The 20000-nt window shown below is 46.6% G+C and overlaps 1 protein-coding gene across 1 annotated transcript in view; it reads left to right on the forward strand.

Moving 5' to 3' along the window:
• LOC139745701 (B-cell receptor CD22-like) overlaps positions 1-20000 on the forward strand; it is a 382571-nt gene that overhangs the window by 240083 nt on the left and 122488 nt on the right. The window lies entirely within an intron of this gene.

The following is a 20000-nucleotide window of genomic DNA, read 5'->3' on the forward strand; positions in this document are numbered from 1 at the left end:
AATTTTGACATGACATATTTTCCGTGTATATAAATTACATTCTTGGTTAGTGGTTTATATGGCACACACGTGTCCATGTGTTAGTAACAACGTAACATTCCTTTGTGGGTGGTGGAGGGGAAGTCTGAATTCCTCCAGTGGGGGGGTGTGGGGTGAAGAGAGAGAGAGAGAGAGAGAGAGAGAGAGAGAGAGAGAGAGAGAGAGAGAGAGAGAGGTGGCGAATACTCAAAATTGCGTTTGAAAACAAAAACAAAAGGGGGGAAAGGGTTGGAATTGGCATAAGCAAACTAGGTGTAATACACTCAAGTTCTTTGTACGGTGTTGAATGAAGAAGGGGGGTTGTTAAGGGGGGGGTTGTGAGCTCGCTCCTCCCCCCTCACTCTGGGGGTTGTAGAGGGGGTGGGGGGGGGTGAGGGGAGGGGAAAGATCAATAGATTCGTGACCTGTGTCTGAGCAGGGGGTCACATCATAACACACACACACACACACACACACGTACACGTCAAAGGGGATTATTATTATTTTTTTTCTTTGGGGTGGGAAAGAGTTATGAACTAGAAGGCATATGGAGGGGAATGTGGTGTGGTCCTTACCTGAGTTTATGGTGGTATGTTGATTGTACCTGCCTTACCTTGTCTCACAACTCACAACATACACACACAGGGTAACACCCCTCATCACTGTACCTCTCTTACCATAAGATACAACTCACAACTCACAACATACTCGCCCTTCACTGTACCTCTCTTATCATGAGTTACAACTCACAACATACTCGTCATACACAAAGCAACCCTCACTGTACCTGTCTTACTATATGATACACCTCACAACATCACTCACAACACACGCTGTACCTGCCTTACCCTGTGGTACAACTCACAACCCACAACAAGATAGAATGACTCTACCACCATCTTGTACGCCACAGGTTACTCACAACCTCTGGAAAGATGAAAACCATATAAATAACTTTTAATTCAGTTATTTGGTAGATAAATCTAACGTGAACTTATGATCTTGGGGTTGTTGGTGAGAGGACTGAGTTGTAAGAATATAAACAAGTTCTGAACCTGAATGGGTTGTAGGAATGTCGAAAAGGGGGTTGGATAACATTAATCACATTTGGTTTAGCTGAGATGATAGATATTTGCGTAAGGCGTCCATAACAGCGCCATTAACGTCAATAGATGGGAGATTGGGGGGGTGGGGGCCTCCTCAACGGAGTACTATATATATATATATATATATATATATATATATATATATATATATATATTCGGGTAGTCACTTGTTTACCAAATGGCGTCCTAGCTTCGTCTCTTCGTTGTATATCAACAGACTGTTATATTTCTCTCTTGTGTCTCCCCTGGTGATGTGATTATGACGCGAAAGTGCACTTGGCAACTTATTGTGTTTCATTTTCCCCGTGGACTCTTAGGAATATATATATATATATATATATATATATATATATATATATATATATATAGATAGATAGATAGATAGATAGATAGATAGATAGATAGCTTTCGCCCCAATTTCGCAACTCCATTTCCCAATATCCCGCCGGAGCGTACTTCTCCCTGGAACCCAGGCCAGGAAAGGTTTTCGGTGTGTCTCGCTTTTTTCCTCTGATTTCGAGACATGGTCGAGGAATCGCAGCTGCTGACTTAAGAGACCGAGACCTGCGAGACGAACCTCGCGGATTTTCCCCGAGACAAATTCACGCAGAGTTGATTAGTGAAAGTTAAGAATACAGGAAACGCGAGATTAAAGTTTTCTCTCTTTTTTGGGAGGGGGAAGGGCGTGCGGGCGGGAGGGAGGGAGGGAGGGAGGGAGTGTGTGTGTGTGTGTGTGGAGGGAACGGGAAGGGAGAGAGAGAGAGAGAGAGAGAGAGAGAGAGAGAGAGAGAGAGAGAGAGAGGAGCTAGGGCAAGTCGAGAGAGAGAGAGAGAGAGAGAGAGAGAGAGAGAGAGAGAGAGGAGCTAGGGCAAGTCGAGAGAGAGAGAGAGAGAGAGAGAGAGAGAGAGAGAGAGAGAGAGAGAGAGAGAGAGAGAGAGAGAGAGAGAGAGAGAGAGAGAGAGAGAGAGAGAGGAGCAGGAGTAGAGAGGAGAGAGAGAGAGAGAGAGAGAGAGAGAGAGAGAGAGAGAGAGAGGAATTAGGGCAAGTAGAGAGAGAGAGAGAGAGAGAGAGAGAGAGAGAGAGAGAGGGTAATAATTTGAGTTCCATTCGTACACTTAATAATAACTTCCTCTGGGTTGAAACAGAATTGGACTGAAAATCGTGCTCGAGCAAAAAAAAAAAAAAAAAGAAAGAATGGAAATAAAACCCGACATGCGACCATAATGCATGGCATAGTTACGTGGAACTGAACCTAGAAGGATTTCTAGTTTATTGTGCAACAGATTTTCTAGTACAAGGTTGATGTGGAGGGCAAAATTGTGGAAATTGTGTGTGTGTGTGTATATATGTCTATTGGAATGGATCACAGTTGAGCGCGTGTTCAAGTATATTCCTTAGAGTCCACGGGGGAAAAATGAAACATGAGTAGTTGCCAAGTGCACTTTCGTGTCATAATCACATCATCAGGGGAGACACAAGAGAGAAATATAACAGTCAGTTGATATACAACGAAGAAGAGACGTAGCTAGGACGTCTCTTCGTTGTATATCATATTGAAGGATGGAGCGAAAAGGATGTTGATCGATCAGGGCCTAAACGTGCAGGAGGGTGAGGGGCATGCAAGGAATAGAGTGAATTGAAACGATGTGGTATACCGGGGTCGACGTGCTGCCAGTGGACTGAACCAGGGCAAGTGAAACGTCTGGGGGTAAACCATGGATGGAAAAGGTCTGCGTGAGGCTTGGATGTGGTGGCTAGGGAGCTGTGTTACATACATAGTTTCCATCTACCCCTTCGCAGCAGCGGTATGAGTTAGCTCGGGCCGCTGTAACAGTTGCAATTCTAGGAGGGACCGAAGCAGAATTTGGCATTAAACTTGGCGACATCAGCGGACGAAGAAGAGAATTCTCGTGCCAGTGGCCTGATATGTTCTCCCTTTGTTTACTGTTTACATCCTCTTCTGGTTTTTGTTTTTGTGCGTCTGTGTATCATTCATGAGTGTCTGTCATGCAGTGTGAGGAGCAGACATGAGTAGTGTGGTGGATCACTGAGGAGTGAGGTCAAGTGATGGCAAGATACAATAGGTTATTAAGGAAATGGGAATATATGATAATTATATATGTTTTTATATAGGGTGATAATGGTTATATATATGTAAATGGAAGGTTCTTGTGTGCTTGTTCATGCGATGGGTGTGTGCGCATGCTTGTGCATAGCCGTGTGGTGCACGTTCCTATGGGACATTAGTCATGTAATTCCCGCTGTATGATTGTGCATGCTAATGCATTACAGCCACAACCTCGCTATAATGCAGCGCACTGCAGTCTCGTGCTTGCTCATGCACTGCAGCCTTGTGCTTCTTCATGCATTGGCGTCATGCGCCGGTGCGCATGTGTAGCATGATCCCCGCGTATTTCCCCGCACGTATGCGCAAACAAAGGTGGGGGGGCGACTGTGCGAATCCGCCTTTAGCTTGAACTTCATTTGGAACGCACTCTAGCCACGCCATGAGGATTAAAGTGCGTTTATCCACACACCCTCTGCTATGCAGGGGTGTCTTCCCCCATCCCCCCCAAACACCACCCCCTCCCTCACTCACCCCCCCATCATGCAGTGAAAGAAAGCAGGGGTGTCCCCCCATCACCCCCTTCACACCCCCCCCCCCCCATCATGCAGTGAAAGAAACTGTTGATATATTTTTTTCCCCATGATACTTTGTTCCATCACTTTTTCGTGGAAGGGTTCGAACCCTCTAAAAGCCCAAGCCCCCTCCATCCCCCACCTCCCCAGTGATGGGTGGTGTACTACACTCATGGATGGTGTACTACACTCATGAATGGTGAGGGTGGAGGAGGAGGGTGGGTGAGGATGAGGTTGGTACACCATTAAAGGAGACTGCCGGAACCTGGAGCGTTTTGTAGCGCTTCTCTCGGTCGCAGAAAGTGCGCGACCCGCTTCCTGGTTTCTGGACAATCCATGTCTCGCGAGGCACAACCCTGGAGGTGGACCTCGAAACGTGTTCGAGTAGCACCTCCAGGTGGGGGAGCGGCGCTCTCTCACCTCGAGAGCTGATCGAGTGGCGCTTGGAGGACGTGCTCAAGTTGGACCTCGAAGCACACGCTCCCTCCCTCCCATCACTCCCCAAACGTACTCAGACACCTCTCCTTCCCCTCCCCCCCCCCCCACGCTCCTCCTCCTCCTCCTTGAGACGTGCTCAAGTTGCACCTCGAGGATTTGAGTCTTAAAGTCCTTCAGGTAAGTGTCAGGTGGCTGCTCCTCAAGGTCCAGGTCTGTGGCCTCGAGTGGAGTATTAGCAGCCAAACCCCCTCATAACCCCCAACCCCTCATAACCCCCTTCCCCAACCCTTCATGCTTATTCCCCTTCCCCAACCCCTCATAACCCCCTTTTCCCAACCCCTCATAACCCCCAACCCCTCATAACCCCCAACCCCTCATAACCCCCGTTCCCCAACCCCTCATAACCCCCTTTCCCCAACCCCTCATAACCCCCAACCCCTCATAACCCCCGTTCCCCAACTCCTCATAACCCCCAACCCCTCATAACCCCCTTTCCCCAACCCCTCATAACCCCCAACCCCTCATAACCCCCGTTCCCCAACTCCTCATAACCCCCAAACCCCTCATAACCCCCTTTCCCCAACCCCTCATAACCCCCAACCCCTCATAACCCCCGTTCCCCAACTCTTCATAACCCCCAAACCCCTCATAACCCCCTTTCCCCAACCCCTCATAACCCCCAACCCCTCATATTCCCCTCCCCCTCCCCTCCTCTGCTTGCTGTTTCATTTCCTGCTCCCTCCCTTCCCCCCCACCCCCCACACCCCCCACACCCCCACATTCAAAGGAAACATAAGGTTCTCATTTGCATACCCGGCCTCGCCTTGTGCCACACCACTACCTTGCCCCCCTCTCTCTCTCTCTCTCTCTCTCTTTCCCTCCCCGTTAACGGCGCCGTTAGATGCGTTTCCCGTTCGTTCGGTGCATGACGGGGTCTAGTAACAGACTCAAAGGGCCTCCCTCCCTCCCCCTACCTCCCTCCCTATTGCCCTCCACCCTTCCTCCCTCCCCCCCGGGCTTGTGGAGGGGTGTGTGGTGTGGAGGGACGGGTAGCCGACTGCTGTACGAACGGGTTTTTTGGTGCGAGTGTATGATCCTCCCGCCCATGTCACGCTTCAGTCGCTGTCTAGTGTCACTCCTGTGGTTGCTAACGATGGGGGGGGGGGATGGCTCCCTCCCTCCCTCCACTGTACCTTCCTCCTTTTTTTGGCCTGTACCGTTTTTGGACAGGTGCATGTACCGTCCTGGGGTCTCCTCCTGTCCATCTACAATGGGTTGTGTTTTGTGGTGGGGTTGTCCGATGGGTTGTGGGACATGCCTCCCTCCCCTTCCCTCCACTAAATGACCAGCCTTTCCCTCCACTAAAGGGCTAGTCTTTCCCCTCCCTCCCCTTCCCTCCACTAAATGGCTAGCCTTTCCCTCCACTAAAGGGCTAGTCTTTCCCCTCCCTCCCCTTCCCTACACTAAATGGCTAGCCTTTCCCTCCACTAAAGGGCTAGTCTTTCCCCTCCCTCCCTTCCGTCCACTACATAAACGTCCTCCCTTCCCTCCACTACATGACCATCCTCCCTCCCCTTCCCTCCACTGCATAACCATCCTCCCTCCCCTTCCCTCCACTACATGACCATCCTCCCTCCCCTTCCCTCCACTACATGACCATCCTCCCTCCCCTTCCCTCCACTAAATGACCATCCTCCCTCCCCTTCCCTCCACTACATAACCATCCTCCCTCCCTTCGCTCCACTACATGACCATCCTCCCTCCCCTTCCCTCCACTAAATGACCATCCTCCCTCCCTTCCCTCCACTACATAACCATCCTCCCTCCCCTTTCCCTCCACTACGTAACCATCCTCCCTCCCTTCCCTCCACTATATGACCATCCTCCCTCCACTACATAAACGTCCTCCCTCCCCTTCCCTCCACTACATAACCATCCTCCCTCCCCTTCCCTCCACTACATAACCATCCTCCCTCCCGTTCCTCCACTACATAACCATCGTCCCTCCCCCATCCCTCCACTACATAACCATCCTCCCTCCCCTTTCCCTCCACTACGTAACCATCCTCCCTCCCTTCCCTCCACTATATGACCATCCTCCCTCCACTACATAAACGTCCTCCCTCCTTTCCCTCCACTACATAAACGTCCTCCCTCCCTTCTCTCCACTACATGACCATCCTCCCTCCCCCTTCCCTCCACAGCTGGAGAAGTTCTTCGCTTCGCTATCAGCTTCCCGTTTTCTTTTCTTTCTTTTTTTCATCCCCCTCAGCGATCTCGACATAATTTCCTGTTTTCTGTAGCATCAAGTGTCGGAGGGGGGGTGGGGGAGGGGGGGAGGGTCGGTCCTATTGTGTTAAACACATTATCATGACGAGGTGAGGAGGGGTGGGGGGGAGGGGAGGGGTGGGGGGTGGGGTTCGTCTGGGTCCCGACCCCCCTTCGGGCAAGGCTGGGGGAGAGAGGGGGGGGGGGTGGGGGAGGGGGGCGCATATTTTAGGGGGGCGACGGTACACTGTTCTCGAGGTACGACGGTACGATCCTTGAGCACGACGGTACGACCCTCTAGTGGGGGGGGAGGGTGAGGGGAGAGGCAGGGAAATGAGGGCGTGACCTTTGACCTGGAAAGGGTTTGGAAGGCAGTTGCCTCGTTCGAATACTTCTCAATTCAGTCTCATCCCTCGAGAAATATCGCTCTCATCCCTTGAGAAATATCGCTCTCATCCCTTCGAGAAATATCGCTCTCATCCCTTCGAGAAATATCGCTCTCATCCCTTCGAGAAATATCGCTCTCATCCCTACGAGAAATATCGCTCATCCCTCGAGAAATATCGCTCTCATCCCTTCGAGAAATATCGCTCATCCCTCGAGAAATATCGCTCTCATCCCTTCGAGAAATATCGCTCATCCTTCGAGAAATATCGCTCATCCCTCGAGAAATATCGCTCATCCCTTCGAGAAATATCGCTCATCCCTCGAAAAATATCGTTCATCCCTTCGAGAAATATCGCTCATCCCTCGAGAAATATCGCGTCGGAAGTTATTCTTGGAAAAAGGCTTAAGACGTCATAGATTACATTATTTACCCAAATTACATTTGTCACAAGAGGGAAGAGGGGGGGAGGGGGGGAGAGAGATTATCTCAATTATCTCTCTAATTCTCCCGTATGTCTTAAAGAGAAGAACGACGAGTCAGAATTAGTATTCATTATCCATATTTACCCCCCCGTATGATTTAAGGGTGGGGGGTGGGGGTAGTGTATATGTTAGGGGTTTGTAGTGTATGATTTAAGGGGTGGGAAGGGGTAGTGTATGATTTTGAGGTTGTAGTGTATGATTTAAGGGATGGGGAGGGGTAGTGTATGATTTTAGGGTTGTAGTGTATGATTTAAGGGATGGGGAGGGGTAGTGTATGATTTTGGGGTTGTAGTGTATGATTTAAGGGGTGGGAGGGGGTAGTGTATGATTTTGGGGTTGTAGTGTATGATTTAAGGGGTGGGGAGGGGTAGTGTATGATTTTTGGGGTTGTAGTGTATGATTTAAGGGATGGGGAGGGGTAGTGTATGATTTTGGGGGGTTGTAGTGTATGATTTAAGGGATGGGGAGGGGTAGTGTATCATTTTTGGGGTTGTAGTGTATGATTTAAGGGGGGTAGTGTATATTTTAGAGGGTTTTGGTGTATGATTTAAGGGGGGAGGGGTAGTGTGTGTGTGGATAGTTTGGCCCTGTATCTTACCCATGTGTGTATATATGTATATACCATGTCTATACTCTTAAGTGTATGTACACACACACACACACACACACACACACACACACACATATGTATACGAATCTATACCAGTATATATATATATATATATATATATATATATATATATATATATATATATATATATATATATGTCTATTTGTGTGGCTGAGAATATATTCCTCTATGTGTTTTACATATGTCTAAAAGTATCTATGTATATTCATATGTACGTGCCATGTGGGTTCGTGTGTAAGTGTCCATGTATACATCTTCCAATGTACGTTCGTGTGTGCTTCCATGTGTCTGATAACACACACACGCACACACACGCGCACACACACACACACACAGACACACACAGACACACACACACACACACACACACACACACACACACACACACACACACACACACACACACACACGGTATTTACTTATGTCAAATATATCTTTCGCGACACATTTTACGACTCCTTTTTTTTCGCGTGTTGAGCAACACATGGCTCTGTGTTGCCCATAACTCGCTTGATTTACGTAAGGCTGCAAGACTTATCGCGTGGCGTTAAACATATGACAAACTCGTCTTTATCGTCTTTTATGATTCGTATCTATCGCGTGACGAAGGGGGGGGGAAGGGGGGGAAAGGGGGGCGTAAGGTAGATGGGGAATATACGAGGAAAGACGAATTAAAAAAAAAAATGGTGTTGAATATGGAAAAAAAAAAAAACGAAGGAATTTGACGTGGTTTGAAGATTATCGACCCACACACACACACACACACACACACACACAAACACACACACACACACACACACACACACAAAAGCGAAAGACAATAGGGTTTCAGGCGCTGATGTTCACACTAAACAGACCTCTTTAACTTCCACGAGAGAGTGAGTTCTGCCCAAACAATGGAGAAGGTCGGGTGTATTGTGCGGGTGTGGATTATAAACCAGGAAAGCCTTTGACACCAGGCCATCGTAACACGAGGTATGGCGAAGATGGAACCAGAAGGTCTCCAGGTTTTGATATAGAATGGAACTCCTTCGATGGCTGTAAACTTAAAAGTTGTGGATAGGAACAGAAGAACTCCCTCCCCGTACAGTACAAGAGATGGGGCCCCACGAGTGTAGAACTCCCTCCCCGTACAGTACAAGAGATGGGGGCCCCACGAGTGTAGAACTCCCTCCCCGTACAGTACAAGAGATGGGGCGCCCCACGAGTGTAGAACTCCCTCCCCGTACAGTACAAGAGATGGGGCGCCCCACGAGTGTAGAACTCCCTCCCCGTACAGTACAAGAGATGGGGCCCCCACCAGTGTAGAACTCCCTCCCCGTACAGTACAAGAGATGGGGCGCCCCACGAGTGTAGAACTCCCTCCCCGTACAGTACAAGAGATGGGGCGCCCCACGAGTGTAGAACTCCCTCCCCGTACAGTACAAGAGATGGGGTCCACCCACGAGTGTAGAACTCCCTCCCCGTACAGTACAAGAGACTGGGCGCCCCACGGGTGTAGAACTCCCTCCCCGTACAGTACAAGAGATGGGGCGCCCCACGAGTGTAGAACTCCCTCCACGTGGAAATCATAAATCCTTTTAAGTTTTAATTCTGGGTTCTCGTGTTTTTCCGAATGAAACGGGAAATTCCTTTCTATTTGTTTAAGATTGTAAATCCTTATCTAACCTGTAGTTATAGACTGTAAATCCCCTTGTATATTGGATTTGTGATAAATCCTCCCTCTCTCTGTCTGAACATGCAGGAGGGTGAAAGGCGTGCAAGGAATAGAGTGAATTGGAACGATGTGGTATACCGTTGGACGAAAGATTACATTTGTATAGATTTGGAGATGGATTGTAACTTCTTGCATTTTCTATTTATTGGAAAAGTAATCCACAAATTCCAATCGTAAAGTAACATTCGTAAACGTAATTTATTTATTCATGAAGAAATAAATCCTTTATCTGTCTCTAGATTAGACATTAAATCCCTCTTGTTTGAGTTGGAGGTCTAGCAATAAATCCTCCTTTGGTTTGCATCTAAGATTATATTGTTTTGTGTCTTGGATTACAATAGTAATTACCTTTATTGTGTGGGTCGTGAAAACATATATATTAAAGATTATATTGTGTGTTGGATTACATTATTACTTACCTTTATTGTGTGGGTTTTGAAAATATATATATATATATATATATATATATATATATATATATATATATATATATATATATATATATATATATATATATATTAAAGATTATATTATTTGTCTCTTGGATTACATTAGTAATTATCTATTTTGTGTGGGTCGTGTAAACGTATGTATTAAAGATTATATTATTTGTCTCTTGGATTACATTAGTAATTATCTATTTTGTGTGGGTCGTGTAAACGTATGTATTAAAGATTATATTATTTGTCTCTTGGATTACATTAGTAATTACCTATTTTGTGTGGGTCGTGTAAACGTATGTATTAAAGATTATATTATTTGTTTCTTGGATTACATTAGTAATTACCTATTTTGTGTGGGTCGTGTAAACGTATGTATTAAAGATTATATTATTTGTTTCTTGGATTACATTAGTAATTACCTTTAAATCCAGGTTGACGTGGTGTATCCCAGTATTGTATTGTCTTCATTAAACGACTTCGAATATTCTATACCCTGGCCAAGAACTATAGATGCTAATATTCTATACCCTGGCCAAGAACTATAGATGCTAATATTGTGTGTTGGATTAATCTTTTACACTGGATTTATTACTCATGTGTTTGGGATTTACCGATAAATCCACCTTGGTAGTTTCAACAACACACGGGGATTCGGGAGCTGATGGATTGGATTTAGATGACGCTAGTGATGTGATGAGGGGACGTACACGGTATTCGGGATGGGGATTTATATCAGCGATAGGTTTGGGGATTTATATCAGCGATAGGGATGGGGATTTATATCAGCGATAGGTTTGGGGATTTATATCAGCGATAGGGATGGGGATTTATATCAGCGATAGGGATGGGGATTTATATCAGCGATAGGTTTGGGGGTTTATATCAGCGATAGGTTTGGGGATTTATATCAGCGATAGGTTTGGGGGTTTATATCAGCGATAGGTTTGGGGGTTTATATCAGCGATAGGTTTGGGGGTTTATATCAGCGATAGGGATGGGGATTTATATCAGCGATAGGGATGGGGATTTATATCAGCGATAGGGATGGGGGATTTATATCAGCGATAGGGATGGGGATTTATATCAGCGATAGGGATGGGGATTTATATCAACGATAGGTTTGGGGATTTATATCAGCGATAGCGATGGGGATTTATATAAGCGATAGGGATGGGGGATTTATATCAGCGATAGCGATGGGGATTTATATCATCGATAGGGATGGCGATTTATATCAGCGATAGGGATGGGGATTTATATCAGCGATAGGGATGGGGGTTTATATCAGCGATAGGGATGGGGGATTTATATCAGCGATAGGGATTTGGGGATTTATATCAGCGATAGGGCTGGGGGATTTATATCGCCGAGGACTGTATGGGGGAACGGGATTTATTCTATACAGCGATATTGATGTGGAGACTGGTTATATCTTCAGTATAATATGGCAGAGGTTGCGTGGGCGGGGTTCGTGCGTTTGTATAGGTTGTGGTGAGGTTGTAGCTATAACACTAGGGGGTTAAAGGGGGAGGAGAGGAGACACTATGTGTGGTTGTGGTTGTAACAAGAGGCGGAGGGAAGGTGTACACAGGAGGAGGGGCCTAATAGTGGTTGTGGTTATATGAGGTTGTAGGGAGGTTTTGTACATGGGGTGGGGGACAGAAGAGGTTGTGGTTATAATAGGGGTTTGTATCTACCGGTGCTAATTGCAACTTTCCTCCACCCCATGTATCAGTGACCTTACCCCTCCTCCACCCCATGTATCAGTGACCTTACCCTTCCACCACCCCATGTATCAGTGACCTTACCCTTCCTCCACCCCATGTATCAGTGACCTTACCCTTCCTCCACCCCATGTATCAGTGACCTTACCCTTCCACCACCCCATGTATCAGTGACCTTACCCTTCCACCACCCCATGTATCAGTGACCTTACCCTTCCTCCACCCCATGTATCAGTGACCTTACCCTTCCTCCACCCCATGTATCAGTGACCTTACCCTTCCACCACCCCATGTATCAGTGACCCTACCCTTCCTCCACCCCATGTATCAGTGACCTTACCCTTCCTCCACCCCATGTATCAGTGACCCTACCCTTCCTCCACCCCATGTATCAGTGACCTTACCCTTCCTCCACCCCATGTATCAGTGACCTTACCCTTCCTCCACCCCATGTATCAGTGACCTTACCCCTCCTCCACCCCATGTATCAGTGACCCCAACCTTCCTCCACCCCATGTATCAGTGACCCTACCCTTCCTCCACCCCATGTATCAGTGACCTTACCCTTCCTCCACCCCATGTATCAGTGACCTTACCCTTCCTCCACCCCATGTATCAGTGACCTTACCCCTCCTCCACCCCATGTATCAGTGACCCTACCCTTCCTCCACCCCATGTATCAGTGACCCTACCCTTCCTCCACCCCATGTATCAGTGACCCTACCCTTCCTCCACCCCATGTATCAGTGACCTTACCCCTCCTCCACCCCATGTATCAGTGACCTTACCCTTCCTCCACCCCATGTATCAGTGACCCTACCCTTCCTCCACCCCATGTATCAGTGACCTTACCCTTCCTCCACCCCATGTATCAGTGACCTTACCCCTCCTCCACCCCATGTATCAGTGACCTTACCCCTCCTCCACCCCATGTATCAGTGACCTTACCCTTCCTCCACCCCATGTATCAGTGACCCTACCCTTCCTCCACCCCATGTATCAGTGACCCTACCCCTCCTCCACCCCATGTATCAGTGACCCCACCCTTCCTCCACCCCATATATCAATGACCTTACCTTTCCTCCACCCCATATATCAATGACCCTCCCCCTCCCCCCCTTCCCCCATGCACCCCATGTATCACGTGCGTGCCACGCGTCACTATGTGTATGGCAGTCTTTGGCCTAAGCCACATAGCTGGTCGATGTCCCCCTCAACACACACACACACCCATATCACACGAGAGACGTGGGCGTATACCACTGTGTTGCCCCATCCCATCCCATCCCCCCCCCAATCACAGATCTATGGCTCCCCCCCCTCACCCTACCCCACCCCACCCCCCCTATAATTACGGGGTAGTGTTGGGGGGCGCAGATGATCTCTGGGGGGGTGGGGCCCCCCCCTTAGGCCTTAGTTACGTCTCTTTATCACCCCCCCCCCCCCCCCGCCGGGAGGTGAGTGAGTTAGAAGTCGGTGTTATAACGAGTGAAAATGGTAATTAGAATGGACACACCTTCGCTTCTCAGACAGTTTGAAATCATTTCGAGTTTTTTTTTAATGTTTTATTTTTGTCTTTGTATTTTGATATATGTTTCTCTGATTCTGTGCTGTGGCCTGTGTTAACTTTGGTGGTGTTGGTGATGTTGGCGGAGTGTGGGAGAAGGGTGTGTGTGTTGGAGAGGTTGATGTTGGAGGGTTTGGTGTGGTTTGTTGGTGTTTGTGGTGGTGTTTGGTGACGCTCTCGCACTGTGAGTGTTGGTGATGCGTTTAATGTTGGAGATGGTGGTGATGGCTGGCCGCCCCCCCCCCCTTCCGTCGCTAAGTGTTGGTGATGCGCTCATTGTTGGAGATGGCTGTGATGGCCCCCCACCTCCTCCATCGCTAACTGTTGGTGATACCCTCATTGTTGGAGATGGCTGTGATAGCCCATCCTCCCTCGCTTAGTGTTGGCGATACGCTCATTGTTGGAGATGGCCCCTCCTCTCCCTCCTCCTCATTTTCAGCCATGCGGCCTTCATGGTGTGTGTGTGTGTGTGTGTGTGTGTGTGTGTGTGTGTGTGTGTGTGTGTACGTGGCATTATGCATGAACTCGTGGTGCATGACTCGTTCCTCTCTCTCTCTCTCTCTCTCTCTCTCTCTCTCTCTCTCTCTCTCTCTCTCTCTCTCTCTCTCTCTCTCTCTCACTCACTCTCTCCCCCTCTCTCTATCTATCTATCTAGCTGTCTATCTATATTTTTTTTGTCTCTCTCTCTCTCTCTCTCTCTCTCTCTCTCTCTCTCTCTCTCTCTCTCTCTCTCTCTCTCTCTATCTATCTATCTATCTATCTATCTATCTATCATCCCCCCCCCAGGCGAGGCCCTGGCCTGGGGGGCCGTCGACATGTAAAAAGGCGGCACCCCACATGACGCGTTGGGATTCGAACCGTTCCACTGGACGCACCGACACCAAACACAGCATGGCGACGTGTTGACCAGTAATTTTTCTCCCGTGTACGTATCACCCCCCCCCCCCCCCACCACCAGCATGTGCACATGGGTGGTGGTGTAAGTCCCTCGTGTGCACATAGCTGTTGGTTGGGGCCTGTTATGTACACATCGCCCGTATGTACACACGACTCTTTGTGAAGGTCTTGTATGTGTACACACACCACCATGTACACATGACTGTGGAGGCCCCTCGTGTATACGCCACCATGTACACATGACTGTGAAGGTTCGACGGTACGACCCTTAAGCACTAAGACGGTACGCGACCCTTGAGCACTAAAACGGTACGATCCTTGAGCACTAAGACGGTACGACCCTTGAGCACTAAGACGGTACGACCCTTGAGCACTAAGACGGTACGACCCTTGAGCACTAAGACGGTACGACCCTTGAGCACTAAGACGGTACGACCCTTGAGCACTAAGACGGTACGACCCTTGAGCACTAAAACGGTACAACCCTTGAGCACTGAGACGGTACGACCCTTGAGCACTAAGACGGTACACGACCCTTGAGCACTAAAACGGTACGATCCTTGAGCACTAAGACGGTACACACGACCATTGAGCACCAAGACGGTACAACCCTTGAGCACTAAGACGGTACGACCCTTAAGCACTAAAACGGTACGACCCTTGAGTACTGAGACGGTACACGACCCTTGAGCACTAAGACGGTACGACCCTTGAGCACTAAGACGGTACGACCCTTAAGCACCAAGACAGTACGACCCTTGAGCACTAAGACGGTACACGACCCTTGAGCACTAAGACGGTACACGACCCTTGAGCACTAAGACGGTACGACCCTTGAGTACTGAGACGGTACACGACCCTTGAGCACTGAGACGGTACGACCCTTGAGCACTGAGACAGTACGACCCTTGAGCACTAAGACGGTACGACCCTTGAGTACTGAGACGGTACACGACCCTTGAGCACTAAGACGGTACACGACCCTTGAGCACCAAGACGGTACACGACCCTTGAGCACTAAGACGGTACACGACCCTTGAGCACCAAGACGGTACACGACCCTTGAGCACTAAGACGGTACACGACCCTTGAGCACTAAGACGGTACACGACCCTTGAGCACCAAGACGGTACACGACCCTTGAGCACTAAGACGGTACACGACCCTTGAGCACCAAGACGGTACACGACCCTTGAGCACTAAGACGGTACACGACCCTTGAGCACCAAGACGGTACACGACCCTTGAGCACTAAGACGGTACACACGACCCTTGAGCACTAAGACGGTACACGACCCTTGAGCAAGATTTAACCACTCTTCATCACAGCCTTATGAAACTCCCCCCCGGTCAAAATCCCTTGCGTAAGATGGCTTGACCTTTGACCCCCTACGCGCCAAAGCCAGGTCAAAGAGGTGAAGGTCATTTGCGCGCTCCACCTGTCGACGTTGTGTATATATAATGTTGAACACCTTTATATACCATGTTGTGTCGTAAGCGAGTATAATTAGCTTGAACTTGTAAGATTTGGGATTTGAAATCATGACGTGCGTATGACTGTATATTTAACATCAGTGTTGAAATGGGAGTTAGTTATGCTCAAGTTAAAAATGCTCTTTCCCCTCCCTGGATATTATCATGCTAATTGTGTGTTAATTTTAGAATCTAGGAAACATTGGTGTGCCAGGAATTCATATATATATATATATATATATATATATATATATATATATATATATATATATATATATATATATCAGGCTTCCATAATTGTGGCCCTTGTACCCCAAAGCATTGTGCATAGCCAACCCACCATAGATCAATTCACATCATATTCCCCCACACACCCTCACACCAACACACACCAAGCCAAACCCCCAAACCCTTCCCCTTCCCACCCATTTCCGTCCCACCAACCCATACCCCTTACCCTTCCCTTCCCCCCACACACCCATTTACGGCCCAGTTAAATCGCCTTGTTGACATAGCCGTAAAGAGAAGCAATCATTACTATTGTTTCCAGTCGGGGAAGAGCGACAGCACCTCCAGGTAAAGCGTTTCAGAAACGGCTTTTCGTTACGTTCAAGAAATGGACTGTCTCGTCCCTTTTCTTTTCTTTTTCTTCTTCTTCTTCTTCAGCACTCGCAAGCACGAGACAATATAGATGATGCGCTTTTGATACCAAATGTCCAAACAAAAATAAAATATATATATATATTACCCAAATCTGGACCGTCGAGGCTTCGATTGGTAGAGCGAACTTGAGAGAGAGAGAGAGAGAGAGAGAGAGAGAGAGAGAGAGAGAGAGAGAGACGCGTCATTTGTTTGTTTACTTGATTGATTGATTTCGTCAAAGCAGTGGTGGCTATATCCTGTGTGGCCTGGCTATATGATCCTATAATTCCCAAGATTCTATAACTTGTTTCTTGATAGAGTATTAGTTATAGAATGAATATTGTAGCACTGTTCATATTATAGAAGTTTCACGCTGTGTGTACGATCCTGTGTGTCCAAAACATACCAATCACATGTTTACCAAATGGCGTCTTAGCTTCGTCTCTTCGATATATATCAACTGACTTATATTTCTCTCTTGTGTCTCCCCTGATGATGTGATTACTACACGAAAGTGCACTTGGGAACTTATCGTGTTTCATTTTCCCCGTGAACTCATAGGAATATATATATATATATATATATATATATATATATATATATATATATATATATATATATATATATATATATAATACAAGATAACAAAAGCACATAAATTAGGTATAAAGATCTTCGTTAACACTTGACATTGCAGGTAAGGTTTCACACCTTATGATCTCTTCCTTCCTTTATGACAATTGGACACCAGAAAACATGATGCACACTCACACATGCGCTGGGCAATGTTGTAAGTTATGATACATTGTTACGTTGAGACCTGACCTGGCATAACACAGTGTAACATCTTATACAGTCTAAGGCTGCGGTGGGGCGCAATGGCTGAAGGGCTGCGGCAAAGATGGGTACGAATGAAGGGGAACGAGGAGTGACTGGTTGTGCCGCCCTTCGTCCCTTAGGTGTGACCGGCTGGTGGGGGCCTAAGGCCAGGCCCTTTGTACACTGTGGAAAAGGTCCAGCCTTGCCCGGCCTCTCTCTCTCTCTCTCTCTCTCTCTCTCTCTCTCTCTCTCTCTCTCTCTCTCTCTCTCTCTCTCCAGTCCTTCCTTCCTTCTTTCTTCCCCCTCAATTTTCTCCCTCCTTCCTCTCCTCCTTTATTACCTTCTTCCCCCATCCTCCTCCTCCTCCTCCTCCTCCTTTCTCTCTTTCTTCTCTTCCCTGAAGGTATTAAAACTCTTTGCGACCCTTGACCTTTTTTGACCACCAGCTGGGGGGGTAGGGGGGGGTGACCATGCTGGAGGAACACTTGCTCTGCTGGAATATTAATTCCAAAAGAGAAAGAGAAAGAGGAAAAAAAAATTTAAATTGAAGTTATGGGAAATTTTTTTCTTAAATCTTTATGGTAATTTTTTTTTCCTTTTTGGGTAATGTATTGTTTGTGGGTTAGCTACCTACCTGCTACTTCAGTAACCCGAGGCTTCGACCCGAGGCTTCGACTCTTGTGGTCGACCCAAGGCTTCGACCTTTGGTGATCGACGCTGCGACCCTTTGACCTGACCCTTTAAGGGGAAGGTCAAAAGTTATACTATCATAATATATATATATATATATATATATATATATATATATATATATATATATATATAGCGTGTGTGTGTTTATGTAATATATATATATATATATATATATATATATATATATATATATATATATATATATATATATATATATATATAATCGAGCGCTTCCGTCTACTTGAAATAAAATTATATATAAAACTGATCTCTTCCGGCTAATTAAGTGACATGATAAAGAAAAGAAATTTTTTTTTTTTCAAATATTCATCAGTATTTTGATGATATTTTTTACCTTCAAATATTCACCGTCGGTATGCTTCAATAATATTGATATTTGGTGTGAATACAACGAGTATATCCAAGTACAATATTCATGATTTGCGATATTGTGTACGTAGGTTGGTTTCCATTTACGAGGCGTGACGTAACTGTGTAAACAAGGTAAACAGTTTATCAGTCGCTGGTAACCCTCAAAGTGTCTGTGTAAACAAGGTAAACAAGTTTATTAATCGCTGGTGACCCTTAAAGTGTCTGTATAAACAAGGTAAACAAGTTTATAAATCGCTGATAACCCTCAAAGTGTCTGTGTAAACAAGGTAAACAAGTCGTGTTTATAAATCGCTGGTAACCCTCAAAGTGTCTGTGTAAACAAGGTAAACAAGTCGTGTTTATAAATCGCTGGTAACCCTGAAAGTGTCTGTGTAAACAAGGTAAACAAGTCGTGTTTAGAAATCGCTGGTAACCCTGAAAGTGTCTGTGTAATCAAGGTAAACAAGTCGTGTTTATTAATCGCTGGTAACCCTCAAACTGTCCGTGTAAACAAGGCAAACAAGTCGTGGTTGTATGTTGTTTATTCTGTGGTTGTATGTGCTACAGGTGGTACAGGGGGGTCGTACCGTCGTGCTCAAGGGTCGTCGTACCGTCGTGCTAGAGGGGGTCGTCGTACCGACGAGGTCGTACGACCTATTCATTGGACGTATTGGCTGGTGAGAGGGAAGTATTCGCTCCAATATTCGGTCATCTGTTGTCAGCAGATATTCACCATCTGTTTCGTTCATTGTCCACGATAATTAATTTATTTGTAGATACAGAGTTGTTAAATTAGAGTACAGTTGCCACTTCGTTTCTTTCACTGTATTTTTTTTTTGGGGGGGGGAGGGAGGAGGGTGTGAACTTGTATACAGATGTAGTGTGTGTGTGTGTGTGTGTGTGTGTGTGTGTGTGTGTAAAGGTGTATTGTCTGTATGTTTGTGTGTATACAGACGTATTGTGTGTGTGTGTGTGTGTGTGTGTGTGTGTGTGTGTATACGACGTATTGTCTGATTGTGTGTGTGTGTGTGTGTGTGTGTGTGTGCGTATACAGATGTATTGTCTGATTGTGTGTGTTTGTGTGTGTGTGGTGCTATTTCATGTGTGGCGGGGTGGCGACGGGAATGGATGAAGGCAGCAAGTTTGAATATGTACATGTGTTTTCTGTATACGTCTGTGTATGTATATGTATGTATACGTTGAAATGTATAGGTATGTATATGTGCATATATGGGCGTTTATGTATATACATGTGTATGTGGGTGGGTTGGGCCATTCTTTCGTCTGTTTCCTTGCGCTACCTCGCTAACGCGGGAGACAGCGATTAAGTATAATAAATGATATATATACATATATATATATATATATATATATATATATATATATATATATATATATATTTTTTTTTTTTTTTTTTTTTTTTTTTTTGCTTTGTCGCTGTCTCCCGCGTTTGCGAGGTAGCGCAAGGAAACAGACGAAAGAAATGGCCCAACCCACCCCCATACACATGTATATACATACGTCCACACACGCAAATATACATACCTACATAGCTTTCCATGGTTTACCCCAGACGCTTCACATGCCCCGATTCAATCCACTGACAGCACGTCAACCCCGGTATACCACATCGCTCCAATTCACTCTATTCCTTGCCCTCCTTTCACCCTCCTGCATGTTCA

Source organism: Panulirus ornatus, chromosome 62 (genome assembly GCF_036320965.1).
Source record: "Panulirus ornatus isolate Po-2019 chromosome 62, ASM3632096v1, whole genome shotgun sequence".
Lineage (NCBI taxonomy): Eukaryota > Metazoa > Arthropoda > Malacostraca > Decapoda > Palinuridae > Panulirus > Panulirus ornatus.